The sequence below is a fragment of the Podarcis melisellensis genome (assembly GCF_964234715.1).
Source record: "Podarcis melisellensis genome assembly, chromosome: 5".
Lineage (NCBI taxonomy): Eukaryota > Metazoa > Chordata > Lepidosauria > Squamata > Lacertidae > Podarcis > Podarcis melisellensis.
In genome coordinates, this window is record NC_138537.1 from 77,555,663 (window position 1) to 77,568,501 (window position 12,839).

Below are 12,839 nucleotides of genomic sequence, written 5' to 3' on the forward strand. Positions count from 1 at the left end.
GTCTTTCTTTGGATTTGTTTTTAAATTGATTTAAAATGGTGACTTTTCAGTGTAAGGGGGGGGGGGGCTTCAAGCTGTGGCAGAGATGTGTCTCATACAAGACTGGCCACACTCTCATGCTAACAAAATACATTTGTTGGGCGATTTGTGTAATATTCCTATATAGAAAGAAGAGAGTTGCAACTCTAGAGAACAAAACTGGGCAGTAGCAGGCAGGAAGTTTAACCCACGTTTAACTATACACCTGAATCTATATATGAGAAATAAAATTCTCCATACTGCTTGGTAGAATGATACACACACCCAGGCTGGGCTGAGATTGTTTTGTATGGACTTAGAGGGCATGGATTGATTTCACTGCATTTAGAATGTAACGAGCATTTTTTAAAAAACCCATTAAAGATAGCCCAATGAAGTATCATGTCTCATTAAAAACAAATTATATGTATTAATCTGTTAACCAAAATTCCTCAGGGCCTGCAAAGCATAATATTCCTTTTGCTACAGGTAAACAAATATGGTCCCTCAGAAGCGTCACTGGGTGATACTTAACTAAAATTCTCTTTATGGCTGGCTGGCTCTGGCATTGTTCCACGAAAAACAAATTAGCTGGCTCCTTGTAAAGATTAGAACATCAGGACAGCCAATTTTTTCCCCAGAGGGTTGTACCTGCAAATTGCTGATGCTCCTAAGTACCCACAGGGAAGAATGTACCGGCCAGTCTATTTTTGGTCCATGTCATTTTCATATGTGCTCGTTCATAATCCCATTCTAGATTGTTTCCTGGTTAATCTGCATTTAAAAAAAAAATACTGTGTGAACTTTTGCATTCAAATATGTACTTTTAACACATTTTCTAACGAAACACACATTTTGTTATGTTTCCTGTGTCCGGAACTGCACTGCAAAATTTAGACAAATGTCAAGGGTAATAATAACAATAACAGCTTATTTATTCATTTAGTTGCATTCCAGCACCACACATTAACCCAGAAGATGCAGATCAAGTCAATTTGTATCAATATCCACAAATAATAAATCTTCCGTATTCCACCGCTGGCAGGGCATAGCCTCAGGATATAGTTTCAGTCTGCATCTGGAGGAAGCAATGTTTGTAGAAGACTCTATAGGTAAAGGGGGGGGGGAGAAGAACTGTTTCATTTTTTAAATTACTGCTGAATGTTGGGCGTTCTTTATTTAACAGATAATCTTTCAAAGGTTGCATTCTTTTTCCTTTTCAATGTTTAAGTTGTGATATGGGTTTCAGTGGGTAGGAGAGGATATATTAATTGCATTTTATCCTTCCAGGCACCCACCTGTGTTTGGTTGAACAGAATTTCAAACTCTCATCCTTGGCAGAAAAATTAAAAGCATAGGAATTAGTCTGTAAAACCTGGCTTTTAGCAAGTCTAGTTATGAAGTAAGCTGGCTCCCCTTTCTTATCAGGTAACAAAGAATCGGGCAACAACTTATAATTTTAAAAATAATATTTACTTCATTTATGATCATGCATTGGTTCACAGCAATGACAGCAGTGAAAACTATGAAGGCAAAATACTTGTATTTCCTGTATAACCAGTTTCAGGCATCTGCCTGAACTGGAGCAAGCAGAGGCATGTCTGCATCCAATGTAGGACAATAGAAGAGAGAAAGAGAGAAAAAAGAACAGGAAGTACCATATGCTCCTTCCTCTCCAGGAGAGAAGGGGAAATGACATCACACAGAGTCCTGTCTACCAGTGCTAATTGTATTTCTATGGTCTTAGTATCGGCCTATCAGCAATACAGCTCTGGGCTTTAGCCCCTTCTCATTCTAACTAGCAACAATATGCATTTGTTAGGTTTGGCAGCTTATCTACCACATAAACTAACACCATCATTTTATTTTTGTACTTTGTGGTCAAATCTACTACCTCTGTTGGACACTGATATTCCTAGTGTCAGAGATTTGTGAAATCCTCTAGAGGAAGTTTGCTAATCTTATCAAAATCTGCTTGGCTCCTCTCAAAACTCCTACAGATATTTCATCTGAGAAGAATATCTAAATTTCCTATGAAGTCTCATTTAGGTAAAACCCACTGGCAGTGTAAAAGATGCCTCCTTGAGAAACTCGACGAATCTTGCCCAAATCCTTACATATCTCCTCAAAATTCTTCACTTGAACAGAACTTCCAAATATAAATGTGGCGACAGCTCTAATCTTACTCCTGGGATCTTATCTGGTGCTATTTATCCTTGTTTCTCTCAGATTGGCTTAAATTTCTTTCTAATTTATATTGATGTTACTAGCCTTTGAATTATTCTGATTACTTTTAAATGAAACTAGCCAGAGGTCAGTTTTCTATTGTGACTTTTTAATATAGTTGGAAATTGCTGGATGCGCCACAAATTTCACTATAGTTCCATTCACTCTGATCCAGCTAAGATTGGCGTGACTTGTTCAAACAAGACTTCCATGCACATATCTACAGCAGGGTACAACAGAGCACCATCAACCAGGGGAGAAGATTGGGGCATTTCCCCCAGTTTGCTTGCTTGCTCGTTTGTTTTTGCTGTATGCCCCAAATAAGGCCTGTCTCTGGGATAAAGACCAGCTTTGGATCCAGCATATCTATAGTGTGCTGGGCCCGGGGGTAACCCTTGAAACACGGTACAGGACTCGTCCAGAATCTGGAGGTTCTGCTAGGAGTCAGTCCGACAGGGCCAAGGCAGGATACGAGGCAGGAAATTAGGCAGGGACAGGTACAGGATCTCAGGCAGGATCTGGCATACAGCAATGTTGCTCCTGCAACCTGGGGTGGGGTCCATCAGCCTTTTTGTCGGGGTAATGGCCGGTCCTGATTCTCCGGTGACTCACCTCCCTGTTTCGCCTGAAGGTGAGCACTCCTCCTGCGAGTATTCAGGTCTCTCCTTCTCTCAGACCTTAGTCTCTGCAGCTTGGGAGACATCAGTGGGTTACTAGACCTAGGGCCTCCTCAGCCTCCCCTGACCCAACCGGTAGTGGAGCAGCTGTAAGTGATGGTCCAGCTGAAAGCAACGAGGTAATCCCAGCATCTGGAGCCAGGGCAGGCTCAGGCCCCTGACTTGGCCCAACTGGTATTTGTTGCAGGGGAACCTGTGCAGACTGGGACTCTTCAGGATCAAGCCCCAGACTTGGTTCAGATGATGCCTGAGGCAAAGGATCCGGTGCAGACTGAGACTCCTCTGGTTCCGAGTCTGCACCTGAGTCCCAGGCCATCACACATAGCTACCCTTGATCTACCCCATCCTCCCTCCATAATGTCAGATTTCAGGGCCTTACACCAACTTTGGTTGGTGCTGTGGAGTCTCCCACAGTGGTGGCTCCCTCTCTTCCAGTGCAGACCAGTGCTGGGATGCCTCCACCTGTTATTTACCCACTCCGGTGGCACAAAGCTAAATGCTGTATGCATTGTGTGGTTGTGTTGATGTCACAGACCAGTATTGTATCATCCCTGTGTAAGCCATATCTTGCGATTTCCCATATCTTGCGATTTCCAAAATGTTCTTGTCATTTTGTACACCCAAATGTACACAGGAAATGGCAACAAGTTTCTACAGAGGACTCTCTCTTCGCTTCTTGTCTCATCTGCCAGCCCTGAGCCCCATTCGCTGTCTCCACACCTGGTATTTATTGATATGAGACTAGGGTTGCCATAGGTCTGGAATTTCCCTGTACATATGTGGAAGACTGCAGTTGGAAGTACTGAAAATTGGCAAAATGTCCTGGACAATCTGGACGTATGCAAGCCATGTTGGCAGTGTCGTTTTTGCCGATTTGATTTTGGGCAAAAAAAGCTCAACTTTTCTGTCCGGATTTTCACTGTTTGAAATATGGCAACCCTTTATGAGACCGTCTTGTGTTGGAAATAGAGCTACACAGGGGTCAGCAAACTTTTTCAGCAGGGGCCGGTCCACTGCCCCTCAGACCTTGTGGGGGACCGGACCATATTTTGGAAAAAAAAGAAAGAACAAATTCCTATGCCCCACAAATCACCCAGAGATGCATTTTAAACAAAAGCACACATTCTACTCATGTAAAAACACCAGGCAGGCCACACAAATAACCCAGAGATGCATTTTAAATAAAAGCATACATTGTACTCATGTAAAAACACGCTGATTCCCGGACCTTCCATGGGCTTGATTTAGAAGGTGATTGGGCTGGATCTGGCCCCTGGGCCTAAGTTTGTCTACCCATGGGTGTTTTTACATGAGTAGAATGCGTCCTTTTATTTAAAATGCATCTCTGTGTTATTTGTGGGACATAGTAATTCATTCTTCTTCTTTCAAAATATAGTCTGGCCCCCCACAAGGTCTGAGGGACAGTGAACCAGCCCCCTGCTGAAAAAGTTTGCTGACCCCTGATCTAGAGGCACAATGCGATCTTGCACAATGCGACCTTTGGGCTCCTTCCAACTCTATAAAATATGCTTTCAGCAATGTGTGCACAGGTTACTGTAGCCATGAAGCGCATGTGTATTTAAAATTCCAAAAGTAAATTAAAACAATGCAAAACAAAGCCTTCCCGGTTTCATCTTCACACAGAACATTATTGTGCATTTAAAGCTGCTAACCATGTCCAATGAACATTTAATTTACCTAATGAAAAAGGAGAGTATTTAAGCTAATGAAGTACGCAGCACTTACTTGCAAATGCAAATAGAGAAAGAAACATTTCTTACCGAGAATAGTTGGCAGAGGGAAAGACACAGTTGTCCCCGCAGCATTCAGACCTGCCTCTGGCCTCCAGGAAAGCAGATCTACGCAGTCCCAAAGTGGTATTTAGTTCAACTGAGGCTTGCTAAAAAGGAAGGGCTAATTGTATGTTCCTAAGCAGGTCTCTGATGTCTGATGAATAATGTTTTGCAGTGCACAAGTGTTTTTTCTAATCATCAGTCATAAACTGATGGGCTGCTATTGCTAAATACCTCCATGAAACTTTGATATAAGGTTCATAATACAGTACTGTGTAGAGCAGAAAGGGAGTGTCCAAACCTGTGCTACTCACTGTCCAGGTCAAAGGCAAAGTACCACTTCAAAAGGTTTGGGAAACAAGCAGAAGGCAGCTGGGGAGGCAGTAAAAAGCCTAATCTAGAGGGTAGCCAAGGCTTGATCTGGAAGATCCACATTTAGGGAAGCTTTTAATGTTTAATAGACTATTGTATTTTAATAATTTGTTGGAAGCTGCCCAGAGTGGCTGGGGAAACCCAGCCAAATGGATGGGGTATAAATAATAAATTATTATTATTATTATTATTATTATTATTATTATTTGCAATCTCTTCTTCTTCTTCTTCTTCTTCTTCTTCTTCTTCTTCTTCTTCTTCTTCTTCTTCTTCTTCTTCTTATGTCAGTTCAGGGGGAACCAACAGGCTGTATGAAGGGGGAGCCACCCAGGAGTACATTGTATGGTCATTTTTTACTGGGTTTGTGGGTGACAAAAGGCATCAAGAAGGTGAACAAGAAGATTCCTGGCTGAAGTCATGGTTTATTCTGGCAATGCATGTGGCAATGTAACCACCATAATAATTTTTAAAAAGTTCCATAGCAACTGTTCATTCCTGCTTATTGCATATGCACTGACATCATCCCATGATAACAACACAGTAACACTCACCTGTTACTCACTTGTGACATCTCAGCATCATAAAGGAATAGTCCCCGTGTTATTTTTGTGACTTGTGGCATGGGGGGGAACCCCAGTGTGTGCTGATCAGATTTGCACTGCTAAACAAAACAGCTGGCAAATTCCACCTTAGAGACACCAATATATATGGCAAGATGATGGTGGTCAGATGGGCAGGGTATCAATAAATTATTATTATTATTATTATTAGTAGTAGTAGTAGTAGTAGTAGTAGTAGTAGTAGTATTAACAAGAAAGGGCCCACACAAAACACACCCTCCCCACTGTCACTCTAACCCAGCGGTTCTCAACCTGTGGGTCCCCAGTTGTTGTTGGACTACAACTCCCATCATCCCTGAGCTCTGGCCTTGCTAGCTAGGGGTGATGGGCATTGTAGTTCAACAACATCTGGGGGGACACAGGTTGAGAAAGGCTGCTCTAACCGATATAAGTGTCAGATGGTTACTAGAACAAGCAGACAAAGGGGGGGGGGGAGTTAGAATGAAAGAAGAAATGAAAGAAAGTGGGAAACATTATCCAAAGAGTAAGTCTAGGAACGTACTACCTCAGGTATTCAGAAGAGTCGGTGCTCAAAGAAATTAGGTATTTATCTTGGGGGACTTACCACATATATCTGAAAATAGGGGTTTCCTTTTTTTTTTTTTTGTTTTTGCACAAAGGTCAAGGGTTGGGCAGACAGTGTAAACATGTTATAAAACCAAAAGTCTCCATCTTGTTCCTACCTGAGGGGATCCACTTCACAAAACATCCAGTGCTTGGATTAGATTGGATTGGATTGATCTTTATTACGGCCATTGGCCCATCACACGACAGTTTCCCATACCACCATAATGTACTTGAACCTCCAAATTTAAAACCTCCAAAACTTACAAAAAAACAGACAAGAACCAAAGTAAAACAAAAACAAAAGACCAACATCATACATTACAATAAATTTGTAACATAAACATCGCCCTCTGCTCATAAATTAATAGAAGACATCAATGGTGATATTACCTAATTACATCCTAAAACATAGATCATGGTTTAAAGGGATTATCCGAGCCACACAAGAGTCTGTTTCTCTTCTTTAGGGATAGGACGCTGATCAAGAATCTGGCAACCATGAGTGATCTTAGGGGGTCATCATCATTTAATAGATATCTCAGTTTGGCTTCAGTCGTATCATCGGCAATTCCTTTAAGATATTGAGCAAGAAACTTGCTCCTGGCCGATAAGTGAAAAGCACAATCAAGAATTATGTGATGCAACGATTCCGGTGCCCCACAATTACAATCACATAAGAGCGATATCTGTCCATTGGAGAATCTATTTCTCAGCACGTTCGATGGGAAGGTGTTGAATCTTGCCTTTACAAAGGCATATCTATGAGCCGAAGAAGTTAAGGAATTCAGATAGTTTGGGAGCCTTAAGAGGGGTAATAAACCAAGGTTTAGAGGTGAGCAGGTACCATTGCCCAAGACCATTTTCTGCTGCAAGTCCATCTCCTCTAGTTTACAGGTTACTGTTCTTTTAGCTGGAACTATGTCCTGCTCTAGTAATTTGGATGGGGAGATTCCCATTGCCGTAATTTTCAGCTGTAAATTTTCTACCCATGGGCTCTGGAAATCACCTCTCCACATACATTGTATCAAGTACAAGTTTGGGAGATTGTGCCATAGAGATAACCAGTGACAAAGTATGTGCTTCCACAGAGCGTTTTCCAGGGATACAGTGTTAAGTTCCATGCGTAACGCTGTATTACTTACACAGTTGGGCAGTTTCAATATCCCTCTTAAAAACTGATTTTGCTTGTGATGTACAGCTGGTCAATAGTAGCCTTAAATATTTTTGGTTTCTATTACAGCAAATGATTTTAATTATCCTATTGATATCCCCACCTGTTCTCCTAAGCTGTTCAAGACAGTGTACATGGGGCCTCCACAATTTGACCTCACAAGAAATTTGTGAAGTAACTTGGGCTGAAAGGTGCTGGCTGGGGCAAGATAATCCAGTGAGCTGAGTGTGGATTTGACCCTTGGTCTCACCAATCCTAGTCTGATGTTCAAGCAGCTACACCTCCCTGGCACTAACCAAAAGCCAATATATAGTGTGAGGCAGCTTTGAGAGCCATATAACTCGGAAAGCTTTTCCAGAATGGATCCATCTTTGGCGGGGGAGATCAGGCAATGATGCGAGACCGTGCAGATCAGTCAATGTGGAAAGCGGTCCCTAAAGGTATAAAGTTTGAAAACCATTGCTGCATACTCTTTGCCAAGTTGTTTCAAGCGCACAGAGGGTGGAATAAAATATAGATATCATGGCTAGCGCATAAGCATAAAAAGGAATAAAATTGTTCAAATAGATTAATTGCTTTGAATTATGCATTGATCTTTAATAAATATTGTTGACAGGGGAGCAACTAACTCTGCAAACAAGGTCTTGTGGTGTTCTCTGAGACTGCGCTCTCAGTTCCAAGGGGACTTCCTTAATGCATCTAAAATTTCAACTGCAGAACCTAGAAGTTGCTTATTTTGCCCAATAATTAGAAGGAGATACCTGGGGAATAGCTATCCTTGCAGAGGTGGTTGCAGAACAAATGAACATATAAGCAGACAATTTCATGCACACCGGGTGTCTATTCAAGGAGTGCATTTATCACACACAAACAAAATACTTCTGCACTCCACCATATCTTTGTTTTCACATATGAGCTGTTATTTATTCAGTGAGCACTGCAAAGTTTTATGCTAGGGTACGAGGAGATAAAGAACTGCACAACTTTTAGAAGATATCTGAAAGCAGCCCTGTATTGGGAAGTTTTTAATGTTTGGCATTTTATTGTGTTTTTATATTTTGCTGCAAGCTGCCCAGAGGGCCTGGGGAAACCCAGCCACATGGGTGGGGTATAATAATACAGTGGTACCTCGGGTTACATACGCTTCAGGTTACATACACTTCAGGTTACAGACTCCGCTAACCCAGAAATAGTGCTTCAGGTTAAGAACTTTGCTTCAGGATGAGAACAGAAATCGTGCTCCGGCAGCGCGGCAGCAGCAGGAGGCCCCATTAGCTAAAGTGGTGCTTCAGGTTAAGAACAGTTTCAGATTAAATACAGACCTCCGGAATGAATTAAGTCCTTAACCCGAGGTACCACTGTAATAATAATAATTTAAAACAGTACAACTTGCCCTCACCTCCACTTTACGAGTTTCTCTAATTGTATTGAAACTCATTCTTCAAAATTATTTGAATTTGAGGAAACTGTAACATTGCCTTTGGTGAAATTTAGTAGTGATTTTAGTCCCAGGTCTTGACACTAGCCCTGCAGTTCCTTCATATCAGGTGAGCCACTTCTGGGGATGGGCATCATACTTATTTCCCTTTGGTTGCTTGTGGTACCCATGCTCGTACAGACAGGAGGACTGCCCTTTTAGGTCAAACTTAAGATTCTGTCCATCTGTGTTTCGTTTTGCTCTCACTGTGGCCATCCAAGATGCCTCTAGCTAGCTAACAGAGCACAAATGCAGTGCAGATCCTCCAAGTGTCCCTATTTACCAGGGACGTCCCAGATTTAGAGAAGCCATCTTGGTTTCTGACCTGATCCTGGAATGTCTCGCTTTTCCTTAGGACGTTCCCTATTTTCATGGGAGAAATTTAGGAGTGTATGGGATTATCTGACCCCCGAGCCGCCTGAAAGTAATCTTGTATAGGGAAGGTTCTTCTTTTTTAATGTTTAATGTTTTATTATGTTTTTATATATGTTGGAAGTTGGCCAGAGTGGCTGGGGCAGCCTAGTAAGATGCATGGGGTATAAATAGTAAAATTATCATTATGGATTAGGACGTCCCTATTTTCATCTGGGAAATGTTGGAGGTTATGGCAGCGGTCTTCCCTGCTGTCAGACCTCAGCATTTGTCACCATAGCTATAAGCATCATATGAAGAGTTCTTGTGGGGGGGGGGGTGGCTTGGCATTCAGATGACCAGGGATGTGTAAGGAAAAAGTGAAAGTCAGATATTAGTGTAGATCTGATTTCTTTCCACAGGGCCTGCAAGACAGAGTTGTTCCACCTGGCCTTTGCCTTAGAATCAATTTGATTCCCTCCCCCTCTTTCTTTTTTCCTTTCTCCTCCTGTGAAGAGGCTGCATCTTCATGTTTTAATGTTGTATTTTAATCTTGTTTTTTAAGTTGTATTTTAATCAACTTGTTTTATTTATTGGTTGTTAGCCGCCCTGAGCCAGTCTTGGCTTGGCTGGGGAGGGCGGGGTATAATTAAAATGTATTATTATTATTATTATTTTATTATTATTATTATTATTATTATTATTATTATTATTATTATTATTATTATTATTTACAGTGGCTATGCAGATGACTCTGGGAAGCAAATAGAGAGGTCAGAATGAAAGTAAATGCAGAAAAGCACAGGTGGCCCAAGTGCCCACTGTTAATAACAGAATTATCACCATCTGCACTTTTCTGTATTCCATTTCCCCATGGCCTTATTTATTTTCTGTATTCTGTTTCTTTATGGCCTCATTATTCCATGCCCTCCACTACCACTACCAAGTATATATGTAGCTGCAGCTCAATATAACATTTGGCACATCTGATGCACTGGACTGTAGTCCATGAAAGCTTGGACCATAATGCAATGGTTCATCTTTCAGGTGGCACAATATTCTTTGTATGGTAAAGGGACCCCTGACCATTAGGTCCAGTCGTGGCTGATTCTGGGGTTGCAGGGCTCATCTTGCTTTATTGTTCGAGGGAGCTGGCATACAGCTTCCGGGTTATGTGGCCAGCATGACTAAGCCTCTTCTGGCGAACCAGAGCAGCGCACAGAAACGCCGTTTATCTTACCGCCACAGTGGTACCTATTTATCTACTTACACTTTGGTGTGCTTTTGAACTGCTAGGTTGGCATGAGCAGGGACCAAGCAACGGGAGCTCACCCCGTTGCAGGGATTCAAACCGTTGACCTTCTGATCAGCAAGCCCTAAGCTCTGTGGTTTAACCCACAGCACCACCCATGTCCCTATAGGTAAAGGTAAAAGGTAAAGGACCCCTGGACGGTTAAGTCCAGTCAAAGGCGACTATGGGGTTGCGGCACTCACCTCGCTTTCAGGCAGCTGAGGGAGCTGGTGTTTGTCTGCAGACAAACTTTGTATATATGGTGTTTGCTTTGGGAACGAAGATATGCAAGTTCCTTGCAACTCTAATCTTCTGCAGTTGAACCAAGAAAATACAGTGGAACCTTGGTTCTTTGAACGCCTTGGTACTCAAACATTTCTGCTCCTGAACACCAAAAATATGGTTTCTGAACATTTTTCAGAAGCCGAATGTCCAATGCGACTGTCAGCTATTTTTTCCAGGGTGCCTGTGCCCATTGGAAGCTGCACTTTGGTTTTCGAACATTTCAGAAGTCCAACGGACTTCCAGAACATTCGAGAACCAAGATACCACTGTATCTACCTTGCTGTTCTTCGTTTCCACAACCAGCTGCAAAATAATTCCACGGTATTTCCCCTTTGCATCACACACAAATGCAAATAAGAAGGAAGGAAGGAAGGAAGGAAGGAAGGAAGGAAGGAGGGGGAGGGGAGGACCTGTGGTGGTGGGGCTTCACTAAACATATAGCAGATGACTCCAGAGGAGCGAGGAGAAAAAACAAAAAATCAGCAGCAGATGCAACTGAAAATATTGCCTTATTTAATCTTCGCTATAAACATTACCATGTCTTCTTGAGATGTGTGTAAATTTGGCCACATATTTATTTTCATTAATTATCATTTTCATGAGGCTGCGTTGTGCCAGATGAATGTTAAAAATGTAGAAAGAAAAAGGGTATTTCTCCAGGTGGTTTCTGCTTGATTGAGATTAGAAAATGCTACCATTCCCATCAGAGTAAACCAGCATTTCAAGGTTCTTGGGATTTTTCAACCTCAAAGAAAAATGAAATATTCTGCATGAGGCTGAAGGAACTAGATACATTTCTAAATCAAGTGACTGAACCTAAACAAGCAATATCAACTGAAAGAATAATTGTTGCTGATTTTCCCAAAGCCCTTGTTTCATAGCCTTCTGCTTTAACCACTTGCTCTATTTATTCCAAGGAAACAATATGCTACCCAGCAGATTTCTAAAATGGTGCAGCCTAGAGGGAATGACACTATGCACTTTTCTTGCTTGTTTGACTTGGCTCTCGAAGCCATCTATCAATGTAGAGTGTTTCTTTGAGAGCTGAGGTCATAGTAATGATGGAATACAATGGAGATAATGGCAGGGTTTCCCCACATTTGGGTCTCTGGCTGTATTTGGGCTGCAATTCCCATCATCCCTGGCTACCAGGACCAGTAGTCAGGAATGATGGGAACTGTAGTCCAAAGCAGCTGGAGGCCCAAGTTTGGGGAACCCTGCAGCTACATTTAAGCATTGCAATGCTACCCCTTCAGATCAATAGGTCTTAAAAATGTTTACATGGCTATGAATATATCCAATTGGTGCCTTTGCACAAACAGAAGGACTTTTGATCCGAGTAAGACTTGATCTGAGTAAGACATATGCTGCTTTTTTAAAGATGTTAAGACATATGCTGTTTTTAATCAAGGTCTTTGCTGATACCTTACAAGTATTTGTTAATAAACCGTAGAACCATATGTGATCCCTATAAATAAGCCCATAATTTACCATCACTATCACAGGTGTTCAGCAAAGCAGATAAAGTGGGCAATCTAGGGGGGGGGGACATAAATAACTGGCCATTTTAGGAAGAAAAAGGACTTGTACAAATATTCCCCTAATCTTCTGAGCGGCTGATGTGAAAAATGGACCTTTATAAAGTGACACACTCATATTCCAATTTGAATGGAAATGATGAACATGGGCAAATACCGCACGATCGGATTTACAAATGAAGATACAGCTTGACTGCAGAATTTCAGACCTTTATTGTATGTGGTATTCTTAGCATCATAGCGTTGGAAGGGCCTATAATTAAGAAGTGGGGGGGGGGAGGCAAATGTCCAAAGATGAAATGGACTTGATGCAGATTATCACATAAACAGCAAAGTTGGAAGTTATGCAAATTGTTGCCTGTCTCTTTAAGAGGTCTCATCTGTAATGGAAACTCCCCTCTCTGGGTTTGGTTCTCTCCACAGCTGAGTGGGAACGATATGGAGTCTTTTCTT

At 41.8% G+C, this 12,839-nt stretch overlaps 1 long non-coding RNA gene across 1 annotated transcript; it reads right to left on the reverse strand.

The window, feature by feature from the left end:
• Positions 1–929: 929 nt before the first annotated feature.
• Positions 930–5,280, reverse strand: LOC309370474. The gene is made up of 2 exons (XR_014168587.1): positions 4,703–5,280; positions 930–1,124 (listed from the first exon to the last, which is right to left on the reverse strand). It is a non-coding gene; the product is annotated as an uncharacterized lncRNA (long non-coding RNA).
• Between the last annotated feature and the right edge of the window lie 7,559 nt (positions 5,281–12,839).